The sequence below is a fragment of the Symphalangus syndactylus genome, chromosome 4 (genome assembly GCF_028878055.3).
Source record: "Symphalangus syndactylus isolate Jambi chromosome 4, NHGRI_mSymSyn1-v2.1_pri, whole genome shotgun sequence".
Lineage (NCBI taxonomy): Eukaryota > Metazoa > Chordata > Mammalia > Primates > Hylobatidae > Symphalangus > Symphalangus syndactylus.
Window position 1 is genome coordinate 159553758 of NC_072426.2, and position 14425 is coordinate 159568182.

The 14425-nt window shown below is 39.9% G+C and overlaps 1 long non-coding RNA gene across 1 annotated transcript in view; it reads right to left on the reverse strand.

The window, feature by feature from the left end:
* The window catches only part of LOC134736538 (uncharacterized), a 34480-nt gene extending 23402 nt beyond the window's left edge, over positions 1-11078 (reverse strand). The window contains exon 1 of the long non-coding RNA XR_010120634.1: positions 11020-11078. This is a non-coding gene — a long non-coding RNA (uncharacterized lncRNA). The remainder of the gene's footprint in view (positions 1-11019) is intronic.
* Between the last annotated feature and the right edge of the window lie 3347 nt (positions 11079-14425).

Sequence of the window (14425 nt, forward strand, 5' to 3'; positions counted from 1 at the left end):
TGATTTTTTGTGAGTTTTTGAACATTTTTTAGAATTCCATTTTGATTTATCTATGATGTTTTTTAGTGTTTCTCTTTGTATAGCCTATTTAGTGGTTGTTTTAGGTATTACAATATATACATAACATTAGAATCTACTGATGTGATTATTTCATCAGTTTGAGTGAAGTATAAAAACCTTATCTTCCTTTATGTCCCTGTATTCCTCCAATTTTTTATTTTTGTTTATTATTTATACTTATTTTTTGAGATGGAGTCTCACTGTGTCACCCAGGCTGGTGTGCAGTGGTGCAATCTTGGCTCATTGCAACCTCCACCTCCTGGGTTTAAGCGATTCTCCTGCCTCAGCCTCCTGAGTAGCTGGGACTACAGGCACACACCACTATGCCTGGCTAATTTTTGTATTTTTAGTAGAGATGGGGTTTTACCATATTGGTTAGGCTGGTCTTAAACTCTTGACCTCATGATCCACCCGCCTCAGCCTCCCAAAGTGCTGGGATTACAGGCATGAGCCACCATGCCCAGCCTTCCACAATTTTTTAATATAATTTTAAACATTTTCTCTATGTATATTTAGAGCCATATCAAAGTAGTTCTATATTTTTTTGTTGTTGTTGAGATGGAGTCTCACTCTGTCTCCCAGGCTGGAGTGCAGTGGCACAATCTTGGCTCACTGCAACCTCCCCCTACTGGGTTCAAGTGATTGTCCTACTTCAGCCTCCTGAGTAGCTAGGGTTACAGGCATGTGCCACCATACCAAGCTAATTTTTGTATTTTTAGTAGAGACAGGGTTATGCCATGCTGGCCAGGCTGGTCGTCTCAAACTTCTGACCTCAGGTGACCTGCCCACCTTGGCCTCCCAAAGTGCTGGGATTACAGGCATGAGTCACCATGCCCAGCCAATTCTATAATTTTTGTTTCAGCTGTCAAACATAATTTAGGCAACTCAAGAGTAGAAGGAAAGCCTACTGTATTTCCCCATATATTTGCTTCCAGTGTCCTTTTTTCTTTTCTGATGTTCCATGGTCTTTTGTTGTTGTTGTTTTGTTTTGGGTGTTTTGGCTTTTCTTTTTGTCTAAGAGAAGTTCCTTTAGCTATTCTTTAAAAGTTGGTCTCCTAGCAACAAATTCTGTTTATTTTCATTAACCTGAGATTGTCTTGATTTCAGTTTATTGCTGAAGGATATTTTGATTGGGTATAAGATTCTGGGTTGACAATTCTCTTCTTCCAGCAGTTGAAAAATATTATACCACTTCTTTCTGCCTTCTATGGTTTCTGATAAGAAACCTTTTTAATGTGATAATTTCCCTATAAGTAAAGTGTTGTTTTTCTCTGACTGCTTTTTAGATGTCTCCTTTTCTTCATATTTTTTAATTTTAATTACAGTTTGACTTGGTGTGGATTTGTTTAGGATTTGTTCATCTTCTTGAACTGATAGATTTATGTCTTTTGCAAAATTTAGAAAGTTTTTAGCCACTATTTCTTCAAATATTTTTCAGCTCTTCTCTATTTCTCCTCTCTTCTATGACTCAAATAACAATTATTTTAGTTCTTTTGTTACAGGCCTCTCTTGGAGGCTGTTTGCATTTTCTTTTCAGTCACTTTCTCTCTGTTGTTCAGATTGAGTAATTTCCGTCATCTTATTTACCAGTTTACTGATGTATTTTCTCTGTTCCCTCCATTCTGCTACTGGGCTCATCCACTGAGCTTCATATTTTGGTTATTGTATTTTTCAGTTCTAATATTTTCATTTGATGCTTCTTTATATCTTCAACTTATTTGCTAAGATTTTATAATTTTGCTAAATACCTCTATTTTAATTTATTTCAAGTGTGTTTGCAATTGCTTGTTGAAACATTTTTATCATGCTGCATTAAAATTTTTGTCAGATAATTTTAACATCTCTGTCACCTTGGTGTTGGCATCTATAGGATCTCTTTTTTCATTTAGTTTGAGATCCCCCTAGTCCTTCATATGACAAGTTACTTTCAATTAAAACGTGGACATTTTTGTATTATGCTATGAGCTTCTGGATTTTGTTTAAGCCTTCTGTCTTAACTGGCTTTTCCTGACACTATTCTGGCAGAAAAAATGTGGAGGGTGCTGTCTAGTTACTGCCAAGTGGAGGTGGAAGTCCCAGGTTCCTCATTTGGTCTTCACTGGCATCTGAGAGAGGGTTTCTTGTAATTCTGAGTGGGGCTAGAAGTTCTAGCTCTATGCCTGATCTCCACTGACATCACAGCGATCTCATTACACTGGGATGATGGGTAAGTCCTGACTTTCCACTAGGCTTCCTCTGATGCCACCCAAGTGTAGGGGTTCTTAGGGGAGTGAGGAACCTCATGATTGCAGAGTATGGGTGGAAGTCAGTTTGCTTGCATGGTCTCCATTGACACTGGGAGGAAGGGTGGAATGAGGTAACACTCCTGTTACTGACTAGTTATTATGAAAGTCTTAGCTCCTTACTTGGCCTTCTCTGATATCACCCTGGCATTGTGTTGTACCTTGGTGCATTTTCACAAAGGTGGAAGTCTAGGTGCCCCTATGCGGCCTTTGCTGGACTAGGTGGGGATAAGGCCAATTTTTTTTTCTGTGATGTCTGCTTTGAGTTGAGGCTTTAGAGGCTCACCTCATTTTATCACAGTGCTTTGTATTATTGCACTTTGCATAATTTTTTAAATTTATTTTTATTTTTATTTTTATTTTTTTTACAAATTAAAGATTTGTGGCAGTCCTAGGTTGAGCAAGTCCATCAGCACTATTTTCCAAAAGCATGTGCTCACTTTGTGTCTTTGTTACATTTGGGTAATTCTTGGAGTATTTCAAACTCTTTGATTAATATTATAACTGTTATGGTGATCTGTTGTCAGTGATTTTGATGATACTATTGTAATTGTTTTGGAGCAACATGAACCATGCCCATATAAGACAGCAAAATTAATAGATAAATGTTGTGCATCTTCTGACATCTCCACTGACCCGCCTTCTCCCATCTCTCTCCCTTTTCTCAGGCCTTCCTATTTCCTGTTAATAATCTTACAATGACCTCTAAATGTTCAAGTGAAAGAGTCACACATCTCTCACTTTAAATCAAAAGCAAGAAATAATTAAGCTTACTGAGGATGGCATGTCAAAAGCTGACATTGGCTTAAAGCTAGGTCTCTTGCACCAAACAGTCAGCCAAGTTGTGAATGCAAAGGAACAGTTCTTGACAGAAATGAAAGTGCTATTCCAGTGAACGTATGAATGATAAAACCGTCTGGATAAAAGATCAAACCAGCCATAACATTCCCTTAAGCCAAAGCCTAATCCAGAGAAAGGCTGAAACTCTCTTTGATTCTATGAAGGCTGAGAGAGCTGAGGAAGCTGCCGAAGAAAAATTTGTAGTTAGCAGAGGTTGGATCATGAGGTTTAAGGAAAGAAGTGATTTCCATAACATAAAAGTGCAAGGTAAAGCTGCAAGTGCTGATGGTGAAGCTGCAGCAAGTTATCCAGAAGATCTAGTTAAGATACTTGATTAAGGTGGCTACACTAAATAACATACATTTAGGGTAGACAAAACAGACTTCTACTGGAAGAAGATGCCATCAGGACTTTCATAGCTGGAGAGGAGAAGTCAATGCCTGACTTCAAAGACACGAACTTCAAAGGACCTGCAACTCTTGTTACGGGCTAATGTAGCTGGTGACTTTAAGTTGAAGCCAATGCTCATTTAACCATTCCAAAAATCCTTAAGAATTAGGCTGACTCTACTCTGCTTGTGCTCTAGATATGGATTACAGCCTGCACGACAGCACATCTTTTTACAGCATGGTTTACTGAATATTTTAAGCCCCCTATTGAGAACTATTGCTCAGGAAAAAACCAAGATTATTTTCGTAATATTTGTGCTGTTTGACAATGCAATGGTCACTCAAAAGCTCTGGTGGAGACATACAAAAAATTAATGTTGTTTTACTGCTAACACAACATCCATTATGCACCCCGATGAAGGAGTAATTTCAACTTTCAAGTCTTATCATTTAAGAAATCTATCTTGTTAGGCTGTAGCTACCATAGACAGTGATTCTTCTGATAGATTAGGGAAAATTAAATTTAACAATTTCTGGGAAGGAGTCACCATTCCTCTTAATGCCATTAAAAGCACTTATGATTCTTGGAAGGAGGTCAGAATATAAACACTAACGAAAATTTGAAAGAAGTTGATTCCAATCTTCATGAATGACTTTGAGGAGTTTAAGACTTCAGTGCAGGACGTCACTGCAGATGTGGTGGAAATAGCAAGAGAACTGGAGTTAGAAGTGGAGCCTGAAGTTCTGACTGAATTGCTGCTCTCTCATGATAAATCTTGAACAAATGAGAAGTTCCTTCTTACGCACGAACAAAGAAAGTGGTTTCTTGAGATGGAAGTTACTCTTGGTGAAGATGCTGTGAACATTGTTGAAATGACAACAAAGAATTTAGAATATTGCACAAGTTTAGCTGATAAAGCAGAAGCGGAGTTTGAGAGGATTAACTCAATTTTGAGAGAATCTTTACTCTGGGTAAAATGCTATAAATAGCAACTCATGCTACAGAGAAATCTTTCATGAAAAGAAGAGCTGATCAGTGTGACAAACTTCATCGTTGTTTTATTTTTGAAAATCGCCACAGCCACCCCAATCTTTAGCAACCACCACACTGATCAGCCAGCAGCCATCAACGTAGAGGCAAAAAGATTATGACTCACCAAAGACTCAGATGATCATTGGCGTTTTTCAGCAATAAAATGTTTTTAAATTATGGCCTGTACATAGATTTTTTAGACATAATGCTATTGCACACTTAATAGACTATTGTATTGTGTAAACATAACTTTTAAATACACTAGAAACAAAGAAATGTATGTGACTGTCTTTATTGTGATACTTGCTTTTGTGTGGTTGTCTAGAACTGAACCCACAACATCTCTGAGGTACGCATGCATCGTTTCAAAATATTGTCTTGTTGGTTTGTTCATTTTTCTTTAGCTAGAAGAGCATTTTTGTCTGAGTTTTTCCCCCTACTCATGTCCAGTTTGCCAGCTTCAATACCACAGCTGAAATACATGAGGCAAAAGGAAACACCAGGAACTCACCACCATGTCAGTTCTGTTTTTGTCTGGCTTTATTTTTATTTAGTAGCTGAAAAATGTAATCAATGTCTATTCCTAGAAATACTCTCTTCACTTGGCTTCTTAAAACACATATGCCCCTGGTTTTCCCCCTACCTCACTGGCTGATTCTTTTCTTCATTTCGTTTCTTTCTTTTCTTCCAGACTCATAAGTACTGACATGTTCCTGTATCCAGAGCTTGATCCTCTTTTCTTCATATTTTTCTCCACTCTAAAGCTGGCTGCATATTAAAATCACGGGAACGTGGCAGGGTGTGGTGGCTCACGCCTGTAATCCCAGCACTTTGGGAGGCCAAGGCGAGCGGATCACGAGGTCAGGAGATCGAGACCATCCTGGCTAATAACGGTGAAACCCCGTCTCTACTAAAAATACAAAAAATTAGCCAGGCGTGGTGGCGGGCGCCTGTAGTTCCAGCTACTCCGGGAGGCGGAGCTTGCAGTGAGCCGAGATCGCACCACTGCACTCCAGCCTGGGGCGACAGAGTGAGACTCCATCTCAAAATAAATAAATAAATAAATAAATAAATAAATAAAAATAAATAAATAAAAATCACGGGAACGTAAGATGCAAACATGTATGTCTCTAATTTTAGGCAGTCTTAGTTAATTCTCATATGTTCCCAAGGCTAAAAACAACTATTAGCAACAGGTTTTTCTAATTTTTAAAGAAACTATTTATTTCTTTTTCTGTTTTTTAAAAAGCTTTTATGTTTATCAAGATTATATATGAACCCACTTTAAAGAATGAGATGGTTCTTTAAGTTTTGTTAATCAAAGAAAAATATATATTCTGGATAGTAACTGCCCTTTATATACATAGTTTCCAAGTATTTCCTCCCATTCTGTAGGTTCTCTTTCTTTTTCTTTTCTTTTTATTATTATTATTATTATTATACTTTAAGTTTTAGGGTACATGTGCACAATGTGCAGGTTTGTTACCTATGTATCCATGTGCCATGTTGATGTGCTGCACCCATTAACTCGTTATTCAGCATCAGGTATATCTCCTAATGCTGTCCCTCCCCCCTCCCCCCACCCCACAACAGTCTCCAGAGTGTGATGTTCCCCTTCCTGTGTCCATGTGTTCTCATTGTTCAATTCCCACCTATGAGTGAGAACATGCGGTGTTTGGTTTTTTGTCCTTGAGATAGTTTACTGAGAATGATGGTTTCCAGTTTCATCCATGTCCCTACAAAGGACATGAACTCATCATTTTTTATGGCTGCATAGTATTCCATGGTGTATATGTGCCACATTTTCTGAATCCAGTCTATCGTTGTTGTACATTTGGGTTGGTTCCAAGTCTTTGCTATTGTGAATAGTGCTGCAATAAACATACATGTGCATGTGTCTTTATAGCAGCATGATTTGTAGTCCTTTGGGTATATACCCAGTAATGGGATGGCTGGGTCAAATGGTATTTCTAGTTCTAGATCCCTGAGGAATTGCCACACTGACTTCTGTAGGTTCTCTTTACTCTGTTGTTTATTTCCTTTACTGGAGAGAAGCATTTTAATTTCATATAACCCTGTTTGTCTATTTTTGCTTTGGTTTTTGTTGCTTGTGCTTTTGAGGTCTTCTCCAAAATAATCCATGCCCAGACCCCCATTATGAAGCATTTCCCCTATTTTTTTCCTGAGTAGTTTTATAGCTTCTAATCTTACATTTAAGTCTTTAATCCATTTTGAGTTGATTTTTGTAAATTGTGAGAGATAAGGGGTCTCTTTCATTCTTCTTCTAGTGGATATCTAGTGTTCCCAGCACCTTTTATTAAAGATACTGTTCTTTCCCCAGTGTGTGTTCTTGGCACCTTTGTCAAAAATCAGTTGGCTGTAAATGTGTGGGTTCATGTCTGGGTTCTCTATTCTGTTCCATTGGCCTACGTGTCTGTTTTTATGTTAATACCATGTTGTTTTGGTTATGAATGCTTTGTAGTATATTTGAAATCAGGTAGTGTGAAGCCTCCAGCATTCTTCTTTTCACTCAGGATTGCCTTCTCTATTCTGGGTCTTTTGTAGCTCCATATGAATTTTAGGATTGTTTTTTCTATTTCTGTGAAGAATGTCATTGGCATTTTGATAGGGATTGCATTAAATTTGTTGATTGCTTTGGGCAATATGGTCATTTTAACAATATGAATTCTTCCCATTCATGAACATGGTTGTCTTTCCATTATACCTCTTCAATTTTTTTTATCAGTGTTTTATAGTTTTCCTTGTAAAGCTCTTTTACCACCTTGGTTAAATTTATTTCTAGGTATTTTATTTTATGTTTTGTAGTTATTGTAAATGGAACTGCAACTTTTCTGTCATTTTTTGGAATTCCTCTTATTCAGATGATATATCTTCTGCTCTGACTCTTTAATTTTTATATCACTTCTGTTTCTTATTATTATTCTTTCTATTCTATTTACAGACTTTTTTCTTAATTTTACTTTTCAAGCCTATTGTACTTTTATTTATGCTGTAATCTTAAGTCCTAAGAGATCTTTTTAATTTCCACATTTCCTCCTTTTCATCTCATTCTGCTCTTGATTCATGAATGCAACATCTTATCACTACAAATAGATAAATAACAACGCATTTTTATAATAGTTTATTATTTAGATTTACTTTTTTTCTGCATAATTTCTGTTACTTTTTATTCCAGGTTGCTTTTTAGCTGTTAATTTGCTTTGTTTGCTGTTTATCTTTGCTGTTAAAGGCCTTCCTCAGATGTCAGTGGTCTTGGGTTATCTGATCATGTATAGTGAGAAATGAACAATGTGACTGGAAGTTCTTGTCAGTGCGATTGTATGGTGTTGGAAGCATGTTCTGGGGATATCCTGGTGTTGGAAATAATCCGATGGTTTTTTCCCCCTTTTGTGCTAGTCATGTTCCCTGGAGAAGATTCCCTGCATATTCTACTGGAGGTGAAACGTGGAAGCTGAGTGGCGAGAGGGGCTGGAGGGAGCACTGGCATTCAGGGTGCATGCGTGTCGAGAGGGGCTGGAGGGAGCACTGGCATTCAGGGTGCATGCGTGTCCTCACTTCACCCTTTAGTTTTTGACTCAGTCCTTAGGCCTCCACTGTGCCTTTTGTACTTTAAGGAGAAATTTTTAAGGAGAGACCTCTCCCCCTCTTCTTTTATGCTCCCGTGGAGTATAAAACTTCCTCTTTTATAGCCATGGAGTGGGGAAGTTGCTAAGTGATGCTAAATGGGGAATATGAGCTACATTTCTAGCTAAAGAGCTTTACAAATCCACCTCCTTCCTGTCTCTACTAAAATACAAAACATTAGCTGGGCGTGCTGGCACACACCTGTAATCACAGCTACTTCAGGAGGCTGAGGCAGGAGAATTGCTTGAACCCGGGAGGTGGAGCTTGCAGTAAGCTGAGATCGTGCCACTGCGCTCCAGCCTGGGTGACAGCGAGACTCCGTCAAAAAAAAAAAAAAAAATCCATCTCCTGTATGTTAGCTTGCTTCCTTGCTTCCTTTTACTTCTGCTTCAGAGATACTTGGTGCCACCCATTTCTGAGTCTCTTGGAAATTCTGGGGTTTAAATGAGATTAGTTTTTAGCTTTCTCCTGATGGTTTAGAATTTGGATTTCTAGAGTTTCCTAAGTAGGATCATCTCCCGCTTACTTGTCACCTGCATAAATGTGCTGTTTTTCTCTTCTCTTACTCTCTCTATCCTCCTGGCTTCATTTTTAAAAATTACTTTTACTGACATTTGATAGAGTTTCAGTGTTGCAAGGGAGCAAAGTTAGTTGCTTGAGTTCAATCTGCCATAGCTGTGGAATTCTACATTCTAAATCTTTTCTTTGGTGGGACACGGGCTCAGGGTTGAAGAGTAGAAAAGAGAGAGAACAGGCGATGCTGACTGAGTTTTGGGTTTGGGGGAATGTGAGAGAGTGAGACTGGAGAGGAAGAGGAGATGCTGAAAGTTACATGGAGAAAGGTGGGTGGATGTTTCCATGACCTCCACTTAGGAGTCTGCACTTCCTTATTAGTCTCCAATATTTCAGTCCTGCTTAGTGACCCTTAAGATTGCCCTATTTTTTCACTGGAAGTTGAGTGAGGACAGAGGCAGCTGCCGGCAATATTCACTGTGGCCCCACCTAAGCTTACTGCCTGGGTCACTGTACCCACCTCCGTTTCATCCCGGGAAGAGTTCTGAGAACAACACATGAAGGCAGCCTTCCAGGTCAGAAGCAGGCTGACCAGTTTCATTCTCACGCTCAAGTGTGCCAAGGACTTTGATTCCTGCTGTTCATGCCTTTGGAAAAATATTGCCCAAGCCTCCTGATAACCGCCTGCACTCCTGAATAGGTATTTGTTTGGAGAAGGGCAGGACTTCAGCTAAAGCCTTTAAGATGTGCTATTTGCTTGACTTAGGATAATCAATAGACACTATCTATTGCCAACTTCATATTCTTACGATGTGAGTGTTTTTTTTCCTTTGTAAGTCACCTCAAATCCTAATGGAACAGGAGGTATATTAAGTACTGAAATGAATTAAACATAATCGATTTCCTCAGTTTAGATTATTTGCTATTTTTGGTTCATTGATTTTCTTGGGACTGGAATTTAAATGACTGGTAGGTAAATCATCCTTCACCTTATATTATCTACTGATAAGTAATGATTAGGTTGGCATATGTCACTACACCAAGGTACAAAATGGAAGTAATCTGTTACTTGCAAAATGTGAAATCAAGCTAGTTTCAGGTCATTAATTGTATTGAAAGTCCTGTTTGTGTCCGCATTTGGTGAGTTAAATACAAATTAATTAGAAACATATGGACAAAATTCTTCTTGTAACAGGGACAGACTTAAAAATGAGAATATATGAACTTGATAAGAGATTGAGTTTAGGCAATACATAATTTAATAGCTTAAATTATTTAATAAAAGCCACAATATCACTGAACGCACCCACATGAATTCCTATAATTTAATATTGAGAATGGGGGTCATATATTTTACTAAATATATATTAGTAAACCATGCACTGAACACCAAAACTTCCATAAGAGTAGAAGAGGGAAACATCAAGTTTAACATAAACAGAATACTTGGGCAAGGTGCCATCCTTCAAGACAACAGCAATAGCACTCAGAGCACAAGATGCAGAAAGGTGGGAGATGAGAGAGGGAAGAGGCTGTGCAAACTGAGTTTTGAGATTCTGGAATCTTCAAAAGAGGGAGCCTAGAGATAGAGGGAAAAGGCTAAAGTTTGTCAGCACTGTGGAGAAAGCTAGAGTGCAAAGTTCTGCACCCACTGCCTAGGAGTTTGCATTTTCTTATTAGAATCCAAATTTGGGGTCTTTGATACCTCTATCAACAAGGATGTGATGTCCTGTGAAGGTACAGAGACCTGCCAGAGGTGATTTACATCGGGCCAGATCTGTTGCTGGCCCTTTAAATGAAGACGCCCATCTTAGTCATCTCTGGCTGCTATAACAAAAATAACACTGACTGGGTGGCTTAACCAACAGACACTATTTCTCACAATTCTGGAGTCTGGAAGTCTGAGATCAGGGTGCCAGCATGGCCAAGTTCTATGAGGCCCTCTTCTGGGTTGCAGACTGCTCACTTCTTGTGGTATTGTCACATGGCAGAAAGAGAGCCAGCTAGCTTGTAAGGGCACTAGTCCCAATCCACCCTCATGGCCTCATTACTTCCCAAAGACCCCACCTCCACATACCATCATATTGGGAATTAAATTTCCATATATGAATTTGGGGGAGACACATTCAGTCCTAACAGCCACCTTCCTGGGAGGGTGAGCACTAAGGCCGGGTGAGAGCCCAGCATGTGAGGCCGGGTGACAGCACAGCATGGGCCCAACTATGCACCCAGGACTGTCTTCTCACGGGTCTCTCACCTGCTTGGGTCTGCTTTGTGTGTCTGGCATTTTATTCCTGGGCTCTCAATATCCATCCATTCTGGAGAGCCATTTGATCCGGTGAATTCACCAACTTCAGCTTCTATGTAAGCTCTTCACCCCGTACTGGATCAGTTTGGTGAACTCAAACCCAATGAGGTCACAAAGCTTGCCAAAAGTTCACTTTTATTGCAGCAAAATATGTAGATATTACTTATGGCATGCAGATCAGCTACACTGGGTAGGCGGAGGAATTCCCAGGGTTCTAAACCCTATTCAGGAACACTTCTGGGCACTCAGCAGTAACAGACAGGACCCACCGAAACGGACGGGTCATCTTGCCTAGGGAGCTGCCCACATTCAGTCCTCTAGAGCTACTGCTCTGATACCAGGCTGTTTATTACTCTTATAAGGTAACAAGAAACAGCTCAAACCATACACACACACAAACACAACCATGATTATATGACTCATACACACAGGTATTTAGCCATTTGAATCGGTCCCTCTTAAACACTCATCTTTAGGCTGGGCACGGTGGCTCATGCCTGTAATCCCAGCACTTCGGGAGGCTGTGGTGGGAGGATCACTTGAAGCCAGGAGCTCAAGACCAGCCTGGGCAACATGGTGAGACCCCATCTCTGTAAAAATATAGAAAAATTAGCCACATGTGGTGGCATGCCCCTGTAGCCCGAGCTACCTAGGGGGCGGAGGTGGGAGGGCCGCTTGAGCCTGGGAGATCAGGGCTGCGCTGAAGTATGATTGAACCACTGCTCTCTAGCCTGGACAGCAGAGCAAGATCCTATCTCCAAAAAAAAAAATAATAATAATCTTTAGTTGTTCCCTAATTTATATCTCATTATACCCCCTTGATTTTAACATCACTAAACTATGAGAAAGAGACACTTTCTCCGCCAATCCATTGTCTGATGAATATTTCATTGCCTCCCCATGATACCCTCCTGATTGGTGAGAAAAATTTAAACAAGCAGCTCGCAAGCCACCAGGATGGGAAACTCCCAAAATCCTTCCCAGACAAGATCCAGGGGAGAGAGGCTGCCTGGCACTTCAGACATTTGTGTCATTGCATTGCTTTTTTAAAATAACTTCCTTCGAGCTGGATCTCCAAGAAAAAGATAATAATAACAAAATAGCTAATTTTTTGATTGACAAATAAAAATTGTATTTACGGTTTCTCTTCTACATATAATGCTATTTCCTACCCTTCTGTTTTTTGTTTTGTTTTTTTTTTTTTTGAGACGGAGTCTGGCTCTGTCACCCAGGCTGGAGTGCAGTGGCGCGATCTTGGCTCACTGCAAGCTCCGCCTCCTGGGGTTCATGCCATTCTCCTGCCTCAGCCGCCCGAGTAGTTGAGACTACAGGCGCCCGCCACCACGCCCGGCTAATTTTTTGTATTTTTAGTAGAGACGGGGTTTCACCGTGTTAGCCAGGATGGTCTCGATCTTCTGACCTCGTGATCCGCCCGCCTCGGCCTCCTAAAGTGCTGGGATTACAGGCGTGAGCCACCGTTCCCGGCCCCTTCTGTTTATGTTTGGGAAACTCCTAAGCACCATTCTAAACTCAGCACAAATCTTAACCACTTCGGTTACAATTTCCTCTGGGCACGATTATGCACTCACTTCTATGTCTTCCTGTAGCATTTCCTTTCTATAGTGCAGGATTTACTGGCTTATCCCTACCTTTTTAGATATTTAACTTCCCTTCCAGATGGTGGGATCTCATAGGGAAGTTACTTTGGTCCTCCCTTTACACTCAGCAGCAAACACATAAAAGGCTCTTTAAAATGTTGAATGAATAAACATGGGACACATCATTGATCCTCTACGTTTCCCCAGCATCCCACCCAAAAACAGATTCACAGTACAAAGAAGGGAACAGATTCCTCAAATTCACCAGAAGAACGTATGTATCTAGAACAGTCAACTTAGGAAGGTGTTTGCAGCACATCATGTATCTCCAGCCCTGGCTTGGTAGTCAGTTTGGTTTTTTGTTTTGTTTTTTTGTTTTTGTTTTTTGAGACAGAGTCTCGCTCTGACACCCGGGCTGGAGTGCAATGGCACAATCTCGGCTCACTGCAACCTCCACCTCGCAGGTTCAAGTGATTCTCCTGCCTCAGCCTCCCGAGTAGCTGGGATGACAGGCACCCACCACAACACCCAGCTAATTTTTGTTTTTTTAGTAGAGATGGGGTTTCACCAGGTTGGCCAGGCTGGTCTCGAACTCTTGACCTCACGTGATCCACTTGCCTCAGCCTCCCAAAGTGCCGGGGTTACAGGCATGAGCCGCCTCACCTGGCCACCAGTTTGTTTTTTTATTTTCTGTTTTATTCCTGGAAACTGGAGAGGTCGAATGATCTAATGTGAATCCTGTGTCCCTAACACTTAAGACACCTTGGGCCTAAGCACACAATAAAGAATAAGAAAAATAATGCAAATGAAAAGTCATCTTCATTTCTTCTTACCCCCAATATTTAATTTTTTATTACTATAAAATGGAATATTGTTCTGGTTAGATGAGATTTTCATACATTGTAACCAAATTTCTTACAAGTGTATGTCATTTTTAAGATTACAGTAGTATTTAATAATATTGTATTTTACCAATGAACAGGTAAAATAGAGGAACTTTATTATAGAATGATTACCTCATATGAGAACTATGACTAACCACACTGTCCTTTTGGATATTTACATCTGAAGTATACTCTTTGAGGTGATTCAAATATTACAAAACCCTTTGTAATGGGTTGTATTTTATACGAAATGTTTGTTTTTTTCTGAGAGCAGTCAGGTTGAATTTACAAAGGATTACAGTACAAGAAAATGTAACTTTTTTTTTCTTACAGAACTATCATGAAGATTTACTTAAATTGAACTTATTTGTAGTTTATCCTGATCTCGAGCAATGGTGGTTTTAATATTTTGCTGCATTCAGGTCAAAACAGGTGGACCTTAAACAGTTGACTTGTGATGGCATTTGTGCTCTGATAGTAACAGGTGGTTGCTTTGTAGTTCAAATGAATTTCACATCCCAGCTAATGGCTCTTTGTTATCAGACAGGAAAAGGTCTGTACCCTTTTCTCCCTCCTTGGGAACACCTGAAGCAAGCTTGACCCTAAGCAGACCTCCTTGCAAACATCCACGGTTAAACTGGGGTCTTTCAGGGGTTTCCATGTACCAATTACTCATCGAGAAATGCTTTTAGCAAGCACGATATTCCTGGTCTGTCTGGCACAGATTGTTTATTGTCAACAAACCTGTGATTTGTTGCAGCTGCGTTGAAGAATGAATGTTGGAAATCTCACCAGAAAGAGCTCTGTGACACAGAAGATGAACAAGCTGAGAGAACCCCAAGCTCAGTGGCAGCTTTGTACTATCCTATCCCC